Source organism: Gadus chalcogrammus, unplaced genomic scaffold (genome assembly GCF_026213295.1).
Source record: "Gadus chalcogrammus isolate NIFS_2021 unplaced genomic scaffold, NIFS_Gcha_1.0 GACHA112, whole genome shotgun sequence".
Lineage (NCBI taxonomy): Eukaryota > Metazoa > Chordata > Actinopteri > Gadiformes > Gadidae > Gadus > Gadus chalcogrammus.
In genome coordinates, this window is record NW_026613547.1 from 70,316 (window position 1) to 89,262 (window position 18,947).

Below are 18,947 nucleotides of genomic sequence, written 5' to 3' on the forward strand. Positions count from 1 at the left end.
TGAAACATGGTGTAGTGAGTATGTTCTAATGCTGTGTTTGTCTGTTTTTCAGGTTGGGTTCTATACTGCTGCTCACCACTATTCTCTGATATGAAGACGACAACAGTAGGACTTTGTGTTTACAAATGCTTCTGTCTCACACACACACACACACACACACACACACACACACACACACACACACACACACACACACACACACACACACACACACACACACACATACAGAGCTTGCCACTCACTCAGTCACTCACTCACATACTCTCACTCACACACACACACACACACACCACACACACACACACACACACACACACACACACACACACACACACACACACACACACACACACACACACACACACACACAACACACACAAAAAATGGACATTTGAAGATGGAGAGCTTAACCACTTGCACACCTAAACACCCCCCCCCTCTCTCTGTCTCTGTCTCTGTCTCTGTCTCTGTCTCTGTCTCTGTCTCTCTCTCTCTGGTCGCAGGTCATGGCCGATCACAGCTGCTCACATCATTGACCAGCATCCCCACACACATGATCTTCATCCAGGCAGCTCTCTCTCTCTCTCTCTCTCTCTCTCTCTCTCTCTCTCTCTCTCTCTCTCTCTCTCTCTCTCTCTCTCTCTCTATCTCTCTCTCTCTCTCTCTCTCTCTCTCTCTCTCTCTCTCTCTCTCTCTCTCTCTCTCTCTCTCTCTCCTGTCACTCACTCACACTGAACCACTGTTGCCTGTCTCTCACTCACACACACAGCCACTGTTATTCCTGTCCACACACAAAATCTTTTCATTGGTCCTGTTTAAATGTAAATTGTTGGTTTTCATAGATCATATCCATTTTGTATTTTAGTTCTGTTAAGTGCAAGATTTTGTATCTCTGGCAGAGAATGGAAATTTTAATCTCTCTCTTCTCTCCTCTCTCTCTCTCTCTCTCTTCTCTCTCTTCTCTATCTCTCTCTCTCTCTCTCTCTCTCTCTCTCTCTCTCTCTCTCTCTCGTTGAGTAATAAACATGTAATTTGGAAAAGGCTGGAGAAATCTGAAACTGATTTTACTGTGGAGAGTGAGTGGCAGTGCACTATGGGTTATTGCGATTCTAAGAGTATTGGGATGGTTACATGTTTTGTGTACGTGTTTCAAAAATGAGGGCCCCATGTCTATATTTTGCCTAGGGCCCCAAAATGGCTAGATCCGCCCCTGCCTGTGATGATGTGATGTTTGCTTCGTACAACATCAAAACGTTTAAGAATTAAAGTCATTTCAGTGATACGTGTGAGCAAGGGCGTCAGTTTGTTTTAGAAGTGGTGGGGACAATAACCATAAGCTTGAGTGTGGTCTGAAAAGTGCTGGGTACCCTTATGTAAGCTATTCATCCATTCAACGCTGCATTACAATATGCTCTACAGTGTATTGTCAGGTGTTGAAATTATTCGAATATTCGAATACTGGTTCGGAAAATTAGTATTTGAAGCTTAAATCAGTATTCAGAGCTTCGTTATTTTTTTTTTCCACGTAGGGGACTTTACCAGAGCGAGGGAGGCAAACTATAAGCGTCAGCGACACCAAGCAGAGAAGCGAGAGAGGTGGAGGAAGAATAGATATCTTGTTTCCCTTTAGTTATAACACAACATTAGCGGGATCTCTGGAGGAAAAGTAATACTTAAAACCTTAGCTTAGTTGTTTGTTTACGTTCGCTGTTCAGCGCCGCGCCAATCAACTGTGCTTGCTGCAGAGCGTGAGCGTCTTGGGAATACCCGGTCAATATAATGGATATAATATGGACACATAAGACAATCAATATTCGGTATTTGTTATGGATTTATTGTACAAATTCCCTGAAAAGATGCACGTTCCAGGATGAATTGAAAAGCTCCGTAAGGGCTGAGATGACAGAACAGCTGATTTGGAACGGAGCAACAGCTGTTCGCTTTCACGGGGAAAAACTAAGGAACTTCAACCTACTTAGGCCTACTAATTAACTTTCAAAAAGCTATTAAACAAAATATGCAGATACTGTCAAAATCGGTTCCAGGGAGTATATAAGGATTATTAATGTTGTTTTGATGGTGTTTTTTCTGGAACGAGTATTCGAATATTCGCTCGGAAAAACCAACGAGTATTCGAAGCCTGAAAATGGCATTCGGGCCAGCCCTATGAAGATCCTATTCGAACAATAAAAGTTGAAAACCACAGTTTGTGTTTGGCTTGTTTTGCAAAACAGCGTTGGAAACACCAGGGTATTGGCTCGGGATATGTAGCCTAATACTAATACACACAGGACAAAGAACAGTGTTGGCAATTTAACACTTATCTTGACATCGACAGAGTTACCAGACAAACAATGCCAGACTGTAAAGGGGGTACGAAATGAAACGAGGTACTGAGCATCAGCCTTTTGAAGACGCGCAAGGGCTGCTGGTAGCATATGTTATGCTGCATTAAAAAAAGAAAAATACAAGCACCCAGAGGAGAATTGCATCTGCCAAATCCTGACCACGAGTAAACACTTGCGAAGGACCAATGTAGACTTCACTCGTTACAACATCATAAGAAAATTGTCCGCAATCAAAATCCCCTTCAGTTTAGGATAATCACACAGGTTATGAGAGAACATATTTATGTCAGGATAGGCCTACCAGGCTCCAAGTCGTCACATATCTCAATCAGACAAACCAACTATAACCACATTGGCATAGCAATCGCACCGTGTGTAGCTGCTACTAGCTGCAATCTATATACAACGCATACTAACTGGAGCACCAACCAGAATCAGATCAAAATTTTTTTTTGTGCCTTCACGGACTTGCCCCCTCTACCTTCAGGAACTCCTCACCCCCCCGACAAATCACGTACACTCCGTTCAGGATCCACTCATACCTCCAAACCCGACATACGAAGCTGTGCACCATGGGTGATCGGGCCTTCTGCTTGCTGCCCTAGACTATGGAACGCCCTCCCTGACCACCTGAGGGCTCCACAGACTACAGCTCTTTTTAAACGGAACCTCAAAACCCATCTCTTTAAAAGAGCATTTAGCTAACTTTCTTTGAGGTTCCCCCTTTTTAATAGTTTTTTTGGTATTTTTTTCTCTGAAGCACTTGAGATTCTTGAATATAAAGTGCATTATAAATAAAATTTTATTATTATTATTATTATTATTAAAATCGCTTGGGACCGTTGGTAACCTTTGGCCACGTCATCACGATTCACGAGCAAACAGAACCAGCAGCAAAGTTTACGTAAACCAATTTCTTACCTTATGTGGCCCTCCACATGCAGGCTAGATGACGTATCCATATCGATATCCAGTGTCACAAACATGCTTTTTATAGGAAGCAAAAGGACCGGCTATTTTCTGAATAAAAATGTCAATTTTGGCTGTCTGTCTTGAAACTTCTCCAGTGCGTTCACACCAAACGCAACGGGACGACAAGATCCCATACAAAGTGAACGTATAGACGCGTATCGGGCGAATATTTTTGATTTGTCGCGCCACACTTTCGCCGTGCACAGGCAAGCGCGTTCACGAGGATTTGTGGCGCGAAAAATTTCAACTTTGACACGAATTTCGCGTGATGACAGCCAATCAGCGTTCAACAGCGTGGCCACTGAGTGACATGTGTAACGTAACAGCCAATCAGCGTTCAACCGTCAAACTCAGCGCAGTGCAGTCCGGGGTGTACTGCAGCATGGAAGAGAAAGTGATTGTTGCCGTTTGCGACTCTCGGAGCTCTATATATAATAGTACATAATATAATATAATTGTATTTAATATCAATCACGGCCAAAAGCCCTGTGATGGCTGTAGCGCAGGGAGCTCATAGGGATTGGGCTTCTAGGGAGTCGGGGTTTGTTACCGGCGTTGCCATGGGTTCCGGTCTTGTGTGTTCCAACGGTTATTAGGTAGGCCTATCTAATAAATGATGTCTTCGAGCGCGCCTATCACATGATTTTAGACGATTTCGGTTGAGTATGTGGGGATTATTAATTTATTTATTTATTTTCCCCTTTTTTAAAAGTGGTGGGGACAAAATTTGTTTTCAAATAGTGGGGGGGACATGTCCCCCCCGTCCCCCCGTAATCGACGCCTATGCGTGTGAGTGTGCCGTTCATAAATATCTCCCGAGCTCATGGTAGAGAACAAATCATTTGACAAAGGTTTTAAGTCATCCCGGGCAAAATAGATTGTCTTATAACTACAGTAGCCTACTAATAATTGTAATAATAGAACTGCATGATGTCTGAGAACGAGTGTGATTAATTACATAGCCATAAAAGTGATCTTGGAACTGGGTAGGCTCTTCTTTTTGTAGAAATGTGCCAATTGTGAACCCATATCGCGGAACAGCCCGAGATGAAGCCTCGAACGTCACGCGCCACGTCATTTCGCCTATGTGATACGGAGCTTCGCTGGGGGAGGAGCCGAGGTACTCGACACACGCCCGATGCCTCGACGCAAACCATAACATCACTACAACAGAATATCGTTGGAGCAATTGTAAACAGTACGTTTGTGAATTGTAAATGACACTTTATTGTCTACAGGCGGACGGCTGTACTCTCAGGAGGAGTTTAGTTTGTTTTTCACAGTGAGAGAGGGGTGCACCGGTCCTGGAGGTACTGCAATACCAGGTCGATGCGTGGAGTGGACGGGGCAAGCCCCTTTCCATCTCCCAGTTCGAAAAATCAATTTAATATATGGTCCCGGGTAGGGGACGTACCAGATATTAAACTGATAAGAACAGATACTACACTTGATCTTAGCCAAAAGGCCGAGAAGCGATGCACACACATGCTCAGACCAAGAGGCTAGCTTCCCAGACACGTCGCTCCACTTGGCGGTTTAACCAGGGATGCAAACCTAGGCGTCCAAGTAATCGGCGAACGCAAGCTGTCATAAATATTTATTCCAAGCTTGTTCGTTTGGCCAACCCGTGTAATCATGTCATCTTCGGGTCTGTAGCTGCCTTGATGCCGTACTAGACAGGAGTGACGTTGTTACGCTTCAAAAACGTCAGGCTTTCTAACGTAGGCTAACGTGCTAATGTCAGACAGCTCGCTGACATGCGCATCGCAAATCACAACCATTTTTGCTGGTTACAATAAACGGTGTTATCGGATAGTACAGTGTCTATTTCTGAAAAATCTAAGCGAGAAAACAACGTTAAATGTACCTACCATACCTTCACATTAAAAAAAAAAACTAAAATAAATAATGGAAAATCAACGGAGCAAAGGCGTAGGCTGCATCCGAATACCTAGTACATACTATTTCTGTCTAGTGTCTACTACTTGACCATACTACACTTGACTGTGTAGTACGGTCTACAGACATGCGTAGAACGCCTCCGAACACCGCCGAAACTCCACCGGATGTTTGGAGATGACGTATCTCCCCCAGATGGCGGCAAAATTTACCTGTTTTCCGTCTTGTTATCGTTGCTATTAAATAAAAAAATTTCTCTTTCTACGCGAATGGCTCTTGAAATGGATATCTCTGCTAGAAGGCGTCGTCGTCGGTCAACTCGTAGAGCGACTTACCGGCAGGTTATGTTGTATATATGTGGACATTTGGTAAGTCATTTTTTTGGAATAATAATAATACATTTACAGTTATTTGTTACTCCGTGAAAAAGACAATTGAAGTTAATTTTTCCTTTTTATTGAACACACACACACACACACACAAATAAAAAGCCGCTGTTGGTGGTGTCGGGTCAGCCATCTCTTCTTCGTTTGTTACCAGACTCCGGTTGCATTGTGGGATAGCGTAGTGTGGTCCGTGGTTCACTTTGGCGGTAGTATGCATTCGGAAACGACTTCCGTACTACAGAATGCATACTAGAGTATTCGGACGCGCTAGATTTTTCGCATACTACAAAATGCATACTATATAGTATGCAAGTACGAGTATTCGGATGCAGCCTTACTCTGATATCGATGTAATGTTAGCGAATGAGGGGTGAGAAGCCCCTACCTCCCCTTGCTAATATTTATTCCGTTCGTCCAGAGTCAAATCTATTCTTGAGGTTCCAAATATTTTCAAAGCAGTTTGTCTTTCAATGTGAGGAGTCGATCGAGTTATTTTATTCCGTCGTTTGGGTTAGGTATGCCTTCTGTGTAGGGGTGCAACGGATCATCATTGATCCGTGATCCGTTCGGATCATCTATTTCGGTTCGGCACACGCATGATCCGCGGATTGATTTATGAAAAAAAAAAAAAATGCGCATGTTCAGTCCACACAGCCGTAACCATTCCTGCTAGTTCCAGGGACAGAGCTACTTAACACGCTCTGGGTAAAAGTCTGCAACAGTTCCCTTTCAATAAGCAAACAGTCCTATGGCTCGTTGTGATTTATTGTCCTCAGCGTACAACATGAAGAACAGTGGGCATGGAAAATAAAAGTAGGCTAGACTTCGGTGACTACTGTAACGTTCTGCTGCCTCCAGTGCTACGTCTGTTTCCATATACTCGCGCTGCCACACAAACCTGTCGCCTAGGTTACCACACAGACGTAACACGTAGCTGACATAGCGAATCGCGATTGCTAACAAAGAAAAACACATCGAGCATGGCCACGCATTTACAGCGACATCACCCGGGTGTTTCACTGACAGGAGTGAAACCGAAAGCGGCTCAACAACCGCTCATCACCGCGGCATTTAAGCAGCCCCTTCCTCCACAATCAGACCGGGCTAAAGCAATCACAAACGCTATTTTTTATTTTTTTTGCTGATCCGAAAAATGATCCGATCCGTGAGTTTTTTGATCCGTTGCACCCCTACTTCTGTGGTTTTATGTCTAAATAGCTTCTACACATACGTGAAATACACTACCTATTCTATGGATACAAACGACATAATAAAATACAAATATAAATTGTAAATAAAAATACGAATATTTCAGGGATGACAAACAATGAGAAAGCAAAAGGCATGCGCTCAACCCAGTGTGTGAGGGATCGTCGCTGCTCATCTCACGAGTCTCCTCTCTGTACACTGTAAAACCTGACAAGTTAGTTGAACTATTTGAGGAAACCGATTGCCTTGAACTATTTAAGTTTACTAACTCAAATAAATTAAGTACCAGCAATTATTTTATGTAAGTAAAGATAACTCTTATAGCTAGAGTTATTGTGACATGTGTATTATGAGTTAGCATTACTAATTCCATTTACTGAGGTGAAATGTAAAGAATTAGCTTTTTACACTTAAATGCAGCAATTCATTCAACGTATATAACATGTGTTCATGTAACTTATTACATTCTAGTTGCAACAACTTAAAAATACATTTCGTCTACTCAATTCATTTGAGGAAACCGATTGCCTTAAACCAATCAAGTTAAATGAACACAATGGATTCACTAATCTCTGATCCAACTTAAATTACTGTGGCGAGCAGCGCGGGAAGGACGAGACGGGAGCCCAAGTTTAAATGGCGGCGCAACTCCCGTGCCTTAGTGCACCGCACGACCACGAGAGCTGGCTATATTCAAACACAGACACACAACAGAAAACACGGCACCACTGACCAACACACAAACACTCTCACTAATGGTCCCGATCACACACATCACAATTAACACACAAACAATAAAGAACCCAAACCGTTAACTCCACTTAACCTAATAACACATCAAGTTATAAAAAGACAATAAAACCCCTTTTCCCCAAACATTATGAATACCCAGACTCCCCGGGGGTAGGAGTCGCCACATTATTTATTAAGCTGAATGCTGAACATTCATAACATTTCCATGGTCATTTCAAGTAGTCATTTAAACAGCTTTACTAATTATTATTATTTTTAAACATGCCATCTCTTTAGCATCGGTGTTCTCTTTCTACGACGTCTTTCTGTTGGTGTCGGGTCAGCCATCTCTTCTTCGTTCGTTACTAGAATCCGGTTGCATTGTGGGATAGCGTAGTGAACTCCGTGGTTTACTTTGGCGGTAGCACGCATTCGGAAACGTCTTCTACACAATGCGTAGGCTACTGAGCATTCCGACGCGCTATACTTTTGGCGTACTGCAAAATGCATACTATATAGTAGTCAAGTATGAGTATTCGGATTCAGCCGTTTTTGATAAATGGGTTTCCCAAATATAAAGAGCTAGCGCCTGTTAAAAGACACACAAGCTGTTTGAGACACAATCAAAAAAAGTTGAACGAAAATGTGTGTCATAAGCTTATTTATTTATGCCAATATTCTGTGATTAACTTTAAATCCTTACACTGTGATCATTGAAATTATGTCACAGTAATTATTTGTTTTAATTGGGCATTGCATAATCATCAGAAATGATTATAAATAATAGAGATAGCAATAAAAACTAATTACACAAAGTGTAGCTTATATAGTCTAATGAAAATGATATAGCTACATTTAAGTTAAATAAGTCAATGGAACACACTGGAATAAATAAGTTAGACTTAAAATGTTCCATATTTGAGCAGCACTCAAAACAAAAGAGTTATTATATCAATTATTGATTCTTAGGTTCTGTTCATTCAGGTGAATGAGTAACCCCAACGATTTTTGAGATTTAAGTTACGTCTACTTAGTATTTTAGTAAGATGTACTGTTAGGTTTTACAGTGTATGAACAGGACATGGTCAAATTCAGCGATTTTATTAAAATGTTTGGGATCATTGTTCATATAAAAATGACATTTAAAGCACAGATCAGTAGATACATATTAATATGTATTTATTTGATCATTATTTGTTTTTTGCGTTTCATAATGACTTTTGTTCAATGATGACGAGGCGGAATTACGCGTTGAAACGCACCGTTACGTCCCGTTAGCAAAAATATAGAAAAAATTGTTCACAACGGTCCTTCATGCCGGCTGTCCAGCAAGACACAACGTTACAACACTTAAGGAAGCTGCTCTCGTTTTACGGTAAGCAATCTGTATATTATATACAATACAATAAGTAATTATGCAGGTTACCTTTCAAGTCGTTTTTTTCTTTTGGCTTGCCAACGTAGTTAGCTAGCCAATATTTAAAATGCCTTTTTATACCTTAACTGTTTTATAATATGCCTGTTTATTGCAATGTAAAGCACGTTTTAGTTGTTCTAAGTATGAAAGCCTAGCTAGCAAATTTACCACTCTCCCACTTCAGTTTGTTTTCAGAATGAGAGATTTTGAGGAGGAGGATGCCATTACTGTGGCTCAACTAGAGGCAGGAGTAAGGTGCAAATGGTCCTGGTCCTGGCTGAAGCTAGACTCTAAGAGCAATGTGAAGGGAGTAGAATATGTTTCCACTTTCTCAATTTTTCAAAAAAATTGACAAACCAGGCCATGCCCGATGCAGCCTCTGCTGCAAAGAGATAAATTATTCTACCAAGGGCTCCCATGCCCTTTTGGCACACTGTAAAACAGAAAAACATACCCAAAAGGTGGTGGGTATTATGACCACACGTAGCATATTAGTGTCAACAACTCAGGGCCAGTCACAGCAGGGACCATCAATGCCTGGCCCATCACAACAGAGCCTCAATGCCAGGCCCTGAGCAGATGAGGAAAGAGTGAAGGTGCCAGTACCACTCTTTGAAAGGGTAGCAAATGCAGAAGTGAGTGTTGGTTAGCCAGTATGTGCTAGTTGTTGTCATAGATCCTTACATTAAGCCTAGATAAGCAGACAAGGAAATCGTTTTTTTAATAAAGAATGTGCTTTGCAAGTGGTATCATATAAAATACTAACAATTTTTTTTTTTTCAGGCACTGGTTCTTGGAACCATTGCAGAACATTCCCTCCCCCTATCTGTAGCTCCTGTCATTGTTGAGCTTGCCCAGACACTGGCTCGGGATAAACCAGCTTTGACGGGCATGAAGCTGTCCCGGACTGCTGCCTCCTACAAGATGGTCCAGGGCCTGGGGCACACCTTCTCCGAGAGGACGTATGAGCGCATCAGATCAACACCATTCTCAATTAATTTAGATGAGAGCACATCAAACTCAAATAAGAAGGTGTTGTCCATTCTTGTGAGCTACTTTAATCAGGAGCTTAAGCATGTGGTTGTTGAACACCTTGGCTCCATTGAAGTCCTAAAGGGAACGGCTCAATATTTGGAAACGGCCTTGGTGACCTTTTTCAATGACCATAACATTCCCTTTGCCAACCTCATCGGTATGATGATGGACTCCTGTAATGTCATGCGTGGGAGCAAGTCTGGGCTGGAGACCAGAATCAGAGGGACGCACTGCCAAAAACTCTTGGATGTGGATGGAGATTCTTGCCACCACATCCATAATGCCGCCAAACAGTTTGCTGCCCCCTTCGGCCACCACCTAGAGCAGCTCTTTACCTACACACAGACTACCAGTGGGCTTCAGACCAGTCGAAATACCTGATTGAGATCTGTGAGTTTATGGGCATTCAGGGAACGAACCCACAACGGTTTGTGGCACATCGGTGGCTGTCGGCTTATGATGTGGGGATCAGCACTCGCCGAATGTTGCCGGCATACAAGGTGCTCTACTATGGATTCCTTAGCAAGGCAGACCAGACCCTCTACGAAGAAGTCCTACAGGAGATCTACAAGGACCATAGTGTTGGTGAGCGGGCAAAGGCCAGGATCAACTATTTCCACCAGGATCTCTCCAAAAAAGGAATGACACAGGTTGGTAAGGACAGAAAAGAGAGGGTGGTGAAGAAACTCTGGTTCGAGAGTCTCAACACTAACCTCCAGCTGAGCGCTTACCTTGGTGTCCTTCCAATCCTCAAGGAGTATGTGATGGTGTTCCAGGGTAGCCAAACCCTTGTCCACAAACTGCATGACATGCTTTGTCAAGGCTGAGCATCTTCACACCACACCGAAGAAGCTCATGGAGATGGAGTTCAGGGACAAAATGCTGCCTCTCAGGGAGTTTTATGTCGGACCGGTGGCTGAGAAACTCAAGGCAGAAAATCCAAGTCATCCGATTGTGCGGCAGTTTCTCGACACAGTGAAGACTGCATACATGTCAACAGCAGCCTACATGCAGAAAAAGCTGCCACTGAACAGCAGGACCCTACAGGCACTGTCTGCTCTGGACCCATTGGTAAGAGGCCACTCAGAGACTGGAATACTGCTGAAGCGGCTGTCAGGGCCAGGGATGATGGGCCACTTGGTGCCACCCCAGTGTGACGTGCCATTGGAAGTGGTGAAATTCAATGTGGATTCTACCCTTCCCCTGTACAGCGATGGTGACAACATGGTGAACTGGTGGGCAAAAGTGATGGACACTGGCAGGTACCCAGGCCTAAACCATGTGGTTCGAGGGGCTCTCTCCATTTTCCACGGACCCATGGTAGAATCATCATTCAGTGCCATGGGAGACATAATAACCAACAAAAGCACCAAAATGAGCATGGCAACCTACAATGCTATCCAGACAACCAAAAATGCCCTCAGGTCCAGGAGTCAGACGGCCATCCAGATGTTTAAGAGAGATGATGTGAAGCTCTCCAGGGTCGATAAGGTCCTCTGCAGGAACATCCACACTGCAGGAACATTGGACAAGGCTCGCAGACAACAGGCCATGTTGAAAAAAAAAGAGAGGCAGGAAGAGTTTGAGTGCCAGCCATCAACCAGTGGCGCGCAAAGCAGGAAGACTGCAGTGGAGGAGGACAGGCAAGCCAAATTGAGGCACATAACCGCTCAAAAACGGAAAAAGGCACTGGAAGTACTGGTACAGGCAAAAAAGGCAAAAAAGATTTGAGATTTTTGTGTACCTGACATGTTTATTTTATTTAGTTTTGTATGTAGTTCAATATTGTATACAAAGGTTTATTTAAATATTTGGTTGTGTTTCTGTCAAGGGATGCTGGGTTGGGGGGGGGAGCCAAATGGGAAGGGAGTTAAGTAGGAAGTATTTCAAATGTTTATTCTGTGAGTTACCCATGTCAAATTCTAATAAACAGAAGTAAAAAACAAAGAACTGGCTTCATTTCTCATTCCCTTGTTCGGAAAAGAATCAAGGACGAGTTAAAGGGGTTGTGAAAGTTGATAACCATCCAAGCTAAATAGCCGCAACTTATTTGTGTTTTACTGGAATAACATTGAAGCATATGCAATATATATATATATGTGTGTGTATAGATATATATATATATATATTCCGCGAGGGGGTTTGGGTCCTTGTCACCTTTTTCATCCCTGATGAGTTTGCACCCCTGTTAACAGACAACGACGAAACAAAAAAAGACCAAGCAATCTGTGTGCGTGTTTGTGTGTCTGTGAAAGCTGGAGAAATAAACCGAGGTCGCTACATCTCTTTGCTGCTGCCTGCTGGCAGTCTCACTATTCCGTCTGCATGTTTCACAAATAGAGTTTGGAGCAGTGGAGGCTTATATGAGACTACAGGTGAAGCAGTGAGTGAACGAAATGTTGAATGTATTTTCTTTCTTTCTTTATTATTTATTATGTTACCTTTTTAAATTAGACCAGTACGTGAGTGCACTGAATTTCGTTGTACTTCTGTCCAATGACAAATAAATATATATCTATAACACCCGGAACTCTATTGCAGCCAATGAGCTCGAGTTGAAAAAGAAAATAGCTTACAGCACGTGGTATTCCCCGGTGAAGCAGTCAACGGAGGATTCACTCAGGTAAATTTTATCCCCTGCATCGTTTGCTAGTTAATAATTAGACTTTTTTTTTACGGTTTGTATTAAGCTGTTTCGATTTTGTAGAAAGAGAAAAGATTTCGACCATGTCATAACGTGCTCGTTGTGTATAAAGGGAAGACGTAGAGGTTACGTTTTTAGCTGCTGGGTAGACTTTAGTCAACCTACCGCCGTTTTGTCGGTGAGCAACCATATTACCCGTGGGAAGTCTCGTTTTAATCGTGGCAATCTAAGCTTTCCAACGGTGTATGGCATTAATATTCACCCAAGGGTTGTTGAAATAATAAGCTGATTAATGTGTGTTTTGTGACGATAGCTAGGCGCGGCTAACGACACTGTTTACAATAGTAAGGGCTACGTCGCATACCTGCAAACTTGTTGCTTTTCGGCGACAATCAACGTTTTCTTGGTCAATTTGATGTGGATATGTGTTAATATGGGTAAATGTGACTGTTGAGACAACAGCTGATGCGAGAGTAATTGTAACATGAAGCAATTTGGCGACCGTGTTAATCTCTTGACAATCTGGCGAGCTTGTTGTCCTAGGCTAATACACCAACAGCAGATTTCTGTATAATAAAGGGCTACATATTGTCAATCTAAATGATCTGCTTTTAGTTTTACTCATTTATTCATGTTTTACAGTACCAGATGGAACATGCCTACACATCAGTGCACCGTGTGCGACAAGACATTCGGTGAAAAGTCCAACCTGGCGAGTCATCTGAAGATCCATGCAGACGCCAGGGAGACCTTTACCTGTGATGTCTGCGGGAAGAGCTTGGCCACTAAACCATCGCTGGTCAGCCATCAACAGCTACACCAGTACCCCAACATCATTTTGTACCGGCTAGGAGAGGCCAGGCTGTACTGTACAGAGGCAGCAAGGTCTGTGGCAGAGGCCCGCAGCAGCACTGTTGTTGACCCTAAATGGCTGGATCTCAAGACAGCAGAGACCTTTGGAAAGGTCAGCTGGTCATCACGTTCGGGAAGCACGCCGGTCAGACCTTCAGGTGGCTTGTGGAGAATGATGTCGGCTGGCTGGTGTGGCTGCTGTTCCAGTACTGCCAGCAGGGAGAGCAGAACGAGCTGCTGAAGTGGCAGAAGGAGCGACTGCTCCGCCAGACCGGCCTCAGGTCCAGTACCGGCACATCCATCACCAGGCTGGAAAGAGACGTGGTGAGAAGCGGAGCTAAGTTGTCATAAGCACTTTGTTTCACCTGTTGGCTGTGGAAAGCAAATAGCACACACGTCATATCAATACTGATCACATGTGTATTTTATATTTCCAGATTATTTGTTGATGAGCCTGTGACTCCAGCGAACCGGCCCGTTCAGCCCACTGGGTTTGTCGTCCTCCACCCGGCTGAAGCCTGCTGCGCTCACCCCCATTCTGCCGAGGCCTCCTGCGCCCACCCACCTCCAGCCGAGGCCACCTGCTGCGTTGACCTACGGCCCACCCCCTGTGTCGGCAGCACCCATACTGCTGGTCCTCCCCGCACAGCCACAGGCCCCCTCCGTCCTGTTTCGTGGGCCATCCTGCAGCCAGAGCCTTGTCCCTCCTGCACCAACAGTGAAGACATTCATGCCTAACAAGTCCTCAAGGCCATGTGGGGCTTGCCACATGCCAAACTGTGGTGGACAGTGGAAGAGGTACAACCCTTTCAAGGACAAAGTGGCTGGAAGCATACAGAAAATGTTTTCCTACTGTCCATCCACTAGGAAGTCCACTACCCCTGGCTTTTACAATGTGGTGTATGACAACTTTGAACACTTTAAGAGTGTCGTGGATGCAGAGTTGGACAGGAGGACTGTGTAAATACCTGGAAATGCGTGTGTGTATGTGTGTGTGTGTGTGTGTGTGTGTGTGTGTGTGTGTGTGTGAATAACTTACCTCTGTGATGCCACTGTTCCTGTGCCATCTGTAAGAGAGAGAAAGAGGCTTGTTTGTGTGTGTTTGTCTTTGTCTTTGTGTGTGTTTTTAAAGTGCTTCATTAAGCACTATCTATTTATTTATATCGTTCAAAAAAAAGGCACTTTGCAGATTTACTTGAAGTTCTTTTGTTCGCTTTTTATTTATTATTATTTATATTGCTGTTAAAATTAACTTTGTAGTATCCATTCTGCTCTATGTTCAATATCGAGGCCAATCTTTTAAACCATAATCAGTTCCAATCTAACACAATCAGTTTACATACCCTTTAGTGGTTGTTCATGTTCAGATAATCTGTGTTTTGTCATGCATGTTGTTTGTCTTTGTCAGCTTCATGTCTTTGTGATGTTTGTATGTATTTGTCTGCTTCAGTTTTAACAAAAGTTTGCTCAAGAAAACACAAAAGGGAGGAACAGCTTGAGCCTTTATTTGTTGATTGGTCACCCGAGTCTATGGATAATCATGTTCATTATTGCACTTTAGCCTGTACAAGCCAATTGTTGATTTGTATCTTAAGTACAAGTGTGTGTGTGTGTGTGTGTGTGTGTGTGTGTGTGTGTGTGTGTGTGTGTGTGTGTGTGTGTGTGTGTGTGTGTGTGTGTGTGTTCTTTAATTGTTGAGTGTTTTTTATTATTATTAATGTTATTTATATGTGCCTGTCCTTGTGATGTGTGTATGTCTGTCAGCTCCATGTTTAACTAAATGTTTGCAAATGGTAGTACATGTTTGTCTCTCGTCTCATGCTCTCGTGTTCTCGCCTGTAGATCTGTACCTAGTCGTGGTGGGCGAGCTTTTAACTATAATGATCTTGTTTATTTGTGTTTATATTGATTGCCTTTTCAATGAAACACATTCTGGTTGAAAATTAAAGTTGTAAAAGTATTTTGGAGTCTCAGTGTGCTTGGGTTTCAGAAGGGGTGGGGTATTGGAAAGAAAAAACACACCAAAGAAATTAGAAGTCCTTGTGTCTTCACTCCCGCAACCAGAGGTGTGAATACACCCCCACTGTGATGGCTGCACTCCCTGTGTGGTCAAAACAATGAGTTCTGTGAATGGCTCTTATTATTTTTCTTAATTCAGCCCAAAAATGTAACAATTTAATTTAATCCTTTTGGATCGATCCCAGTGTTGAGGGATAGGGACTTTGGGGGGTCATGAGCCATTCCCAGGCGGTCACCCATCCAAGTACTAACCAGGCCGGACCCTGCTTAGCCTCCGAGATCAGACGAGATCGGGCGTGCTCAGGGTGGTATCATTCATAGCTATTATTTCTTTAGAACAACATGATCAGGGGAGAGCGCGAACGCAGTCCCCCACTACCAGAAATTATGCAATCGAGATTCCCACATTTGGGGAATTCGCACGGGTCAGCAACAGCCTCAGTGCAATGGCTGAGCCTCGCTATGGGTGAACCAATCAATTTTTTCAATTTTAGGCGTTTATTTAAGTCAGGCACAGAGTTACATTTTACAACATGGTTTCAAGGTCAAAACACATTCAAAGGTTAACAAGCAAAATAGTTACATTTTACAGCAAGGTCAACGCATTCAAATGTTAACACAAAATTCTACATAACTCAGTGTTCTCTATTTTCCAGAGTTCCTTACATACCACAATTCCATATCGTTCCTTGTCCCTCCACACATAATCCTTGACCAAGGTCATGCTCAAATTAACGATTGATTCCGCTGAAAACAAAAGGCTCTTGTACACCATTAGGTTACGACACCTCCACATCGACTCTTTTGTGCAATTAATCAAGGCCCACCATCTTTCCCAGCCCTTACCGTCACCACTCTTTATAACCCCATACAGGACATCTGATTCCGTTGGGACTCTAAACAGGTCACCCAGCCATGGCCCCAATAAGCGCCAAACCCTCCGAGCCACCCCACATGACCACAACAAATGTGAAACATCCTCATCTCCACCACACCCCACCCTGGGACATCTTGCGCTCTTAGATGACCCCCGTCTCTTCAGAAAGTCTCGTGTAGGGAGACACCTCTGAACTGCCTGCCAAGCGAGCTCTCTATATGCATTGAACAAAAAGGTGAATTGACATTTCTCCACACCCTAAGGCAGCTGGTTTCAGCCAGCACGCCAACAGTAACCAGTCTTGACCGTTCGGGGCTCAAACAACTCTCCACAAAGGCTCGGTCTACCTGGCCAACATCCCGCCACTTTCCAGACTTTACAAAGGTCACCACCCTTTCATACAGCGGAGGTCTCTTCTCTGCATGAGGTCTTTTTAGGCACTCCCCGGTCTTAACCCACTTTCCTTATGGACTTGATGGCCTACCCAGAACATGGCGAAATTTGGCCATAGGCTCCTCCTATTTTCGTTTAGTACTGCCTGCAATATGGGCGTCAGGAATAGAGCCTCCATTTTCTTTGCTAGATCAGGGACATTTTGACCCCCTTTCTGCAATGGTCTATACATTATCTCTCGTCTAATTCTCTCTTGCTGCGCTCCCCACACAAACTGAAAATGCATCTTCTCAGGGCTGTCATTACATGCTTGGGGGCTGGAATTGTTGCGGCAAGGTAAGTGAGAGAAGCAACGATTTCTGAGTTGATCACCAGTACTTTCCCCGTAAAGGTGAGATTTCTTTGTTCCCATTGGAGCAGTTTACCTTTAATCATTGGTAGTTTTTTCTCCCAATTAATATTTTCCATATTTTGCCCAATCTCTAGTCCAAGAATCTTAATTCTCTCATCCCTTTGGACCAGGCCGTGGTTAAAATTAGGTTCAGGCCAATTAAGATACAAGATTTCACTTTTTGACCTATTGAGTTTGGCACTAGAGGCGGCGGAGAATTGGTCACACCAATATAGCACTTTGAGTATTGACTTATTGTCTGTGCATAATATTATTAGATCATCCATATACACGGCTAGCTTGGCTTCCTGTCCCCCGCTTCCAGGGACTTGGAGACCATGAATAGAAGGGTCTTCCTTTATAGCCCGAGCCAAGGGCTCCATGGCAAATATAAACAACATAACAGACAATGGGCATCCCTGTCTTACTCCTGAGCAAACTTCAAAGGTGTCAGTGGAGTGACCATTGATAACAACCTTGCTTAAGCAGTCAGTATACAGCAAGTCAATCCAAGCTCTAAGCTGAGGCCCAAAACCAAGTTTAACCAGGACTTTCCTGAGGAAGGTATGGCTAACCTTGTCAAATGCTTTTTCCAAATCTAAGGCGGATATACATAATGGCAGTCTGCGGTCATATGCGTAGAGGTAGGAATCTCTGACTAAGGCAAGACTTTCACTCATGCATCTTCCAGGTATTGCACATGTCTGCTCTTCCCCCACAATCTGCCCAGACACTTGTTGCAGGCGGAAAAAAAGGGCTTTTGCAAGGATCTTTCTGTCTACACCAAGCAAGGTAAGTGGGCGCCAGTTCTTAATGTCTTTTTTGTCTCCTTTTTTGTAAAGCAAGGAGATGATACCTGTTCTTAAGGATAATGGTAGATTATTACTATGCAAACTTTCATTAAACATCTCTAAAAGTGGGTCTTTTAATATATCCCAAAAGGTAACATAAAATTCTTTGGGTAACCCATCAGCTCCTGGGGCCTTATTATCTTGCATGCTCTGTATGGCTTTGGTCAATTCATTTACAGTTAAGTCACTTTCGAGTTCAGAGGCAATACCGACGTTTGGCTTTAAGAAACTCAAGAGGTCTTCCAAGGCGTTTATGTCAGTCACCCCTTCTTTATACAATTCAGTATAAAAGGTATGTATTAAAGCAAGGATGTCTTTAGTTTCTGTTTTTTCTATTCCATCCTCATTCAGAATGGATGACATGGTGTTCCTGGGTCTGGCTAATTTCCTAAAGAAGTATCTGGAACATTTTTCGTTATCTTCCATGTGTTTAGTCCTGCTACGCATAAGAAGGCCTTTAGAATCCTCAGCAGTAACAGCCATCATCTCCTTCTTTAGCCTCGCAATCTCTACTGCCACATCAAACCCTGAATGGGCCATCGTATATAAACGCTGTAACTTTGCCTGTTGTTTTTTGTATTTGAAACGCTTTTTCATTGCAATTCTTTTCCCTTCTCGTGTGAAAAAGTTTTTGGTCCGACTTTTTAAGTCTTCCCACCACTCACCGACTGACTGGAATAAAAACTGTAGTGAAATCCATCTTTTTAACTTGTCCTTTAGTCTTTCTACTAATTTTAGATCTTTGAGTAATAAAACATTTAATTTCCAGGGATTTTGGCTTGTATGAGCCTTAACATTGCACCTTATTGTGCAGTCAATTTTTGAATGGTCACTGAAAAAAACTGGGGTAACAGCTGCATCAGAAACTAAAATGTTCTTTGTTGTCAACAGAAAATCAATACGTGAACAAATGGTGCCATTT

At 43.2% G+C, this 18,947-nt stretch overlaps 1 non-coding gene and 1 pseudogene across 1 annotated transcript; both read right to left on the bottom strand.

Annotated features, from left to right (window-relative positions):
* Positions 1-4,608: 4,608 nt before the first annotated feature.
* LOC130378897 (U2 spliceosomal RNA) lies at positions 4,609-4,797 on the bottom strand. Its single transcript, XR_008894989.1, has one exon. It is a non-coding gene; the product is annotated as a U2 spliceosomal RNA (small nuclear RNA).
* Positions 4,798-15,860: 11,063 nt separating this feature from the next.
* Positions 15,861-15,996, bottom strand: LOC130378894 (U1 spliceosomal RNA; annotated as a pseudogene).
* Between the last annotated feature and the right edge of the window lie 2,951 nt (positions 15,997-18,947).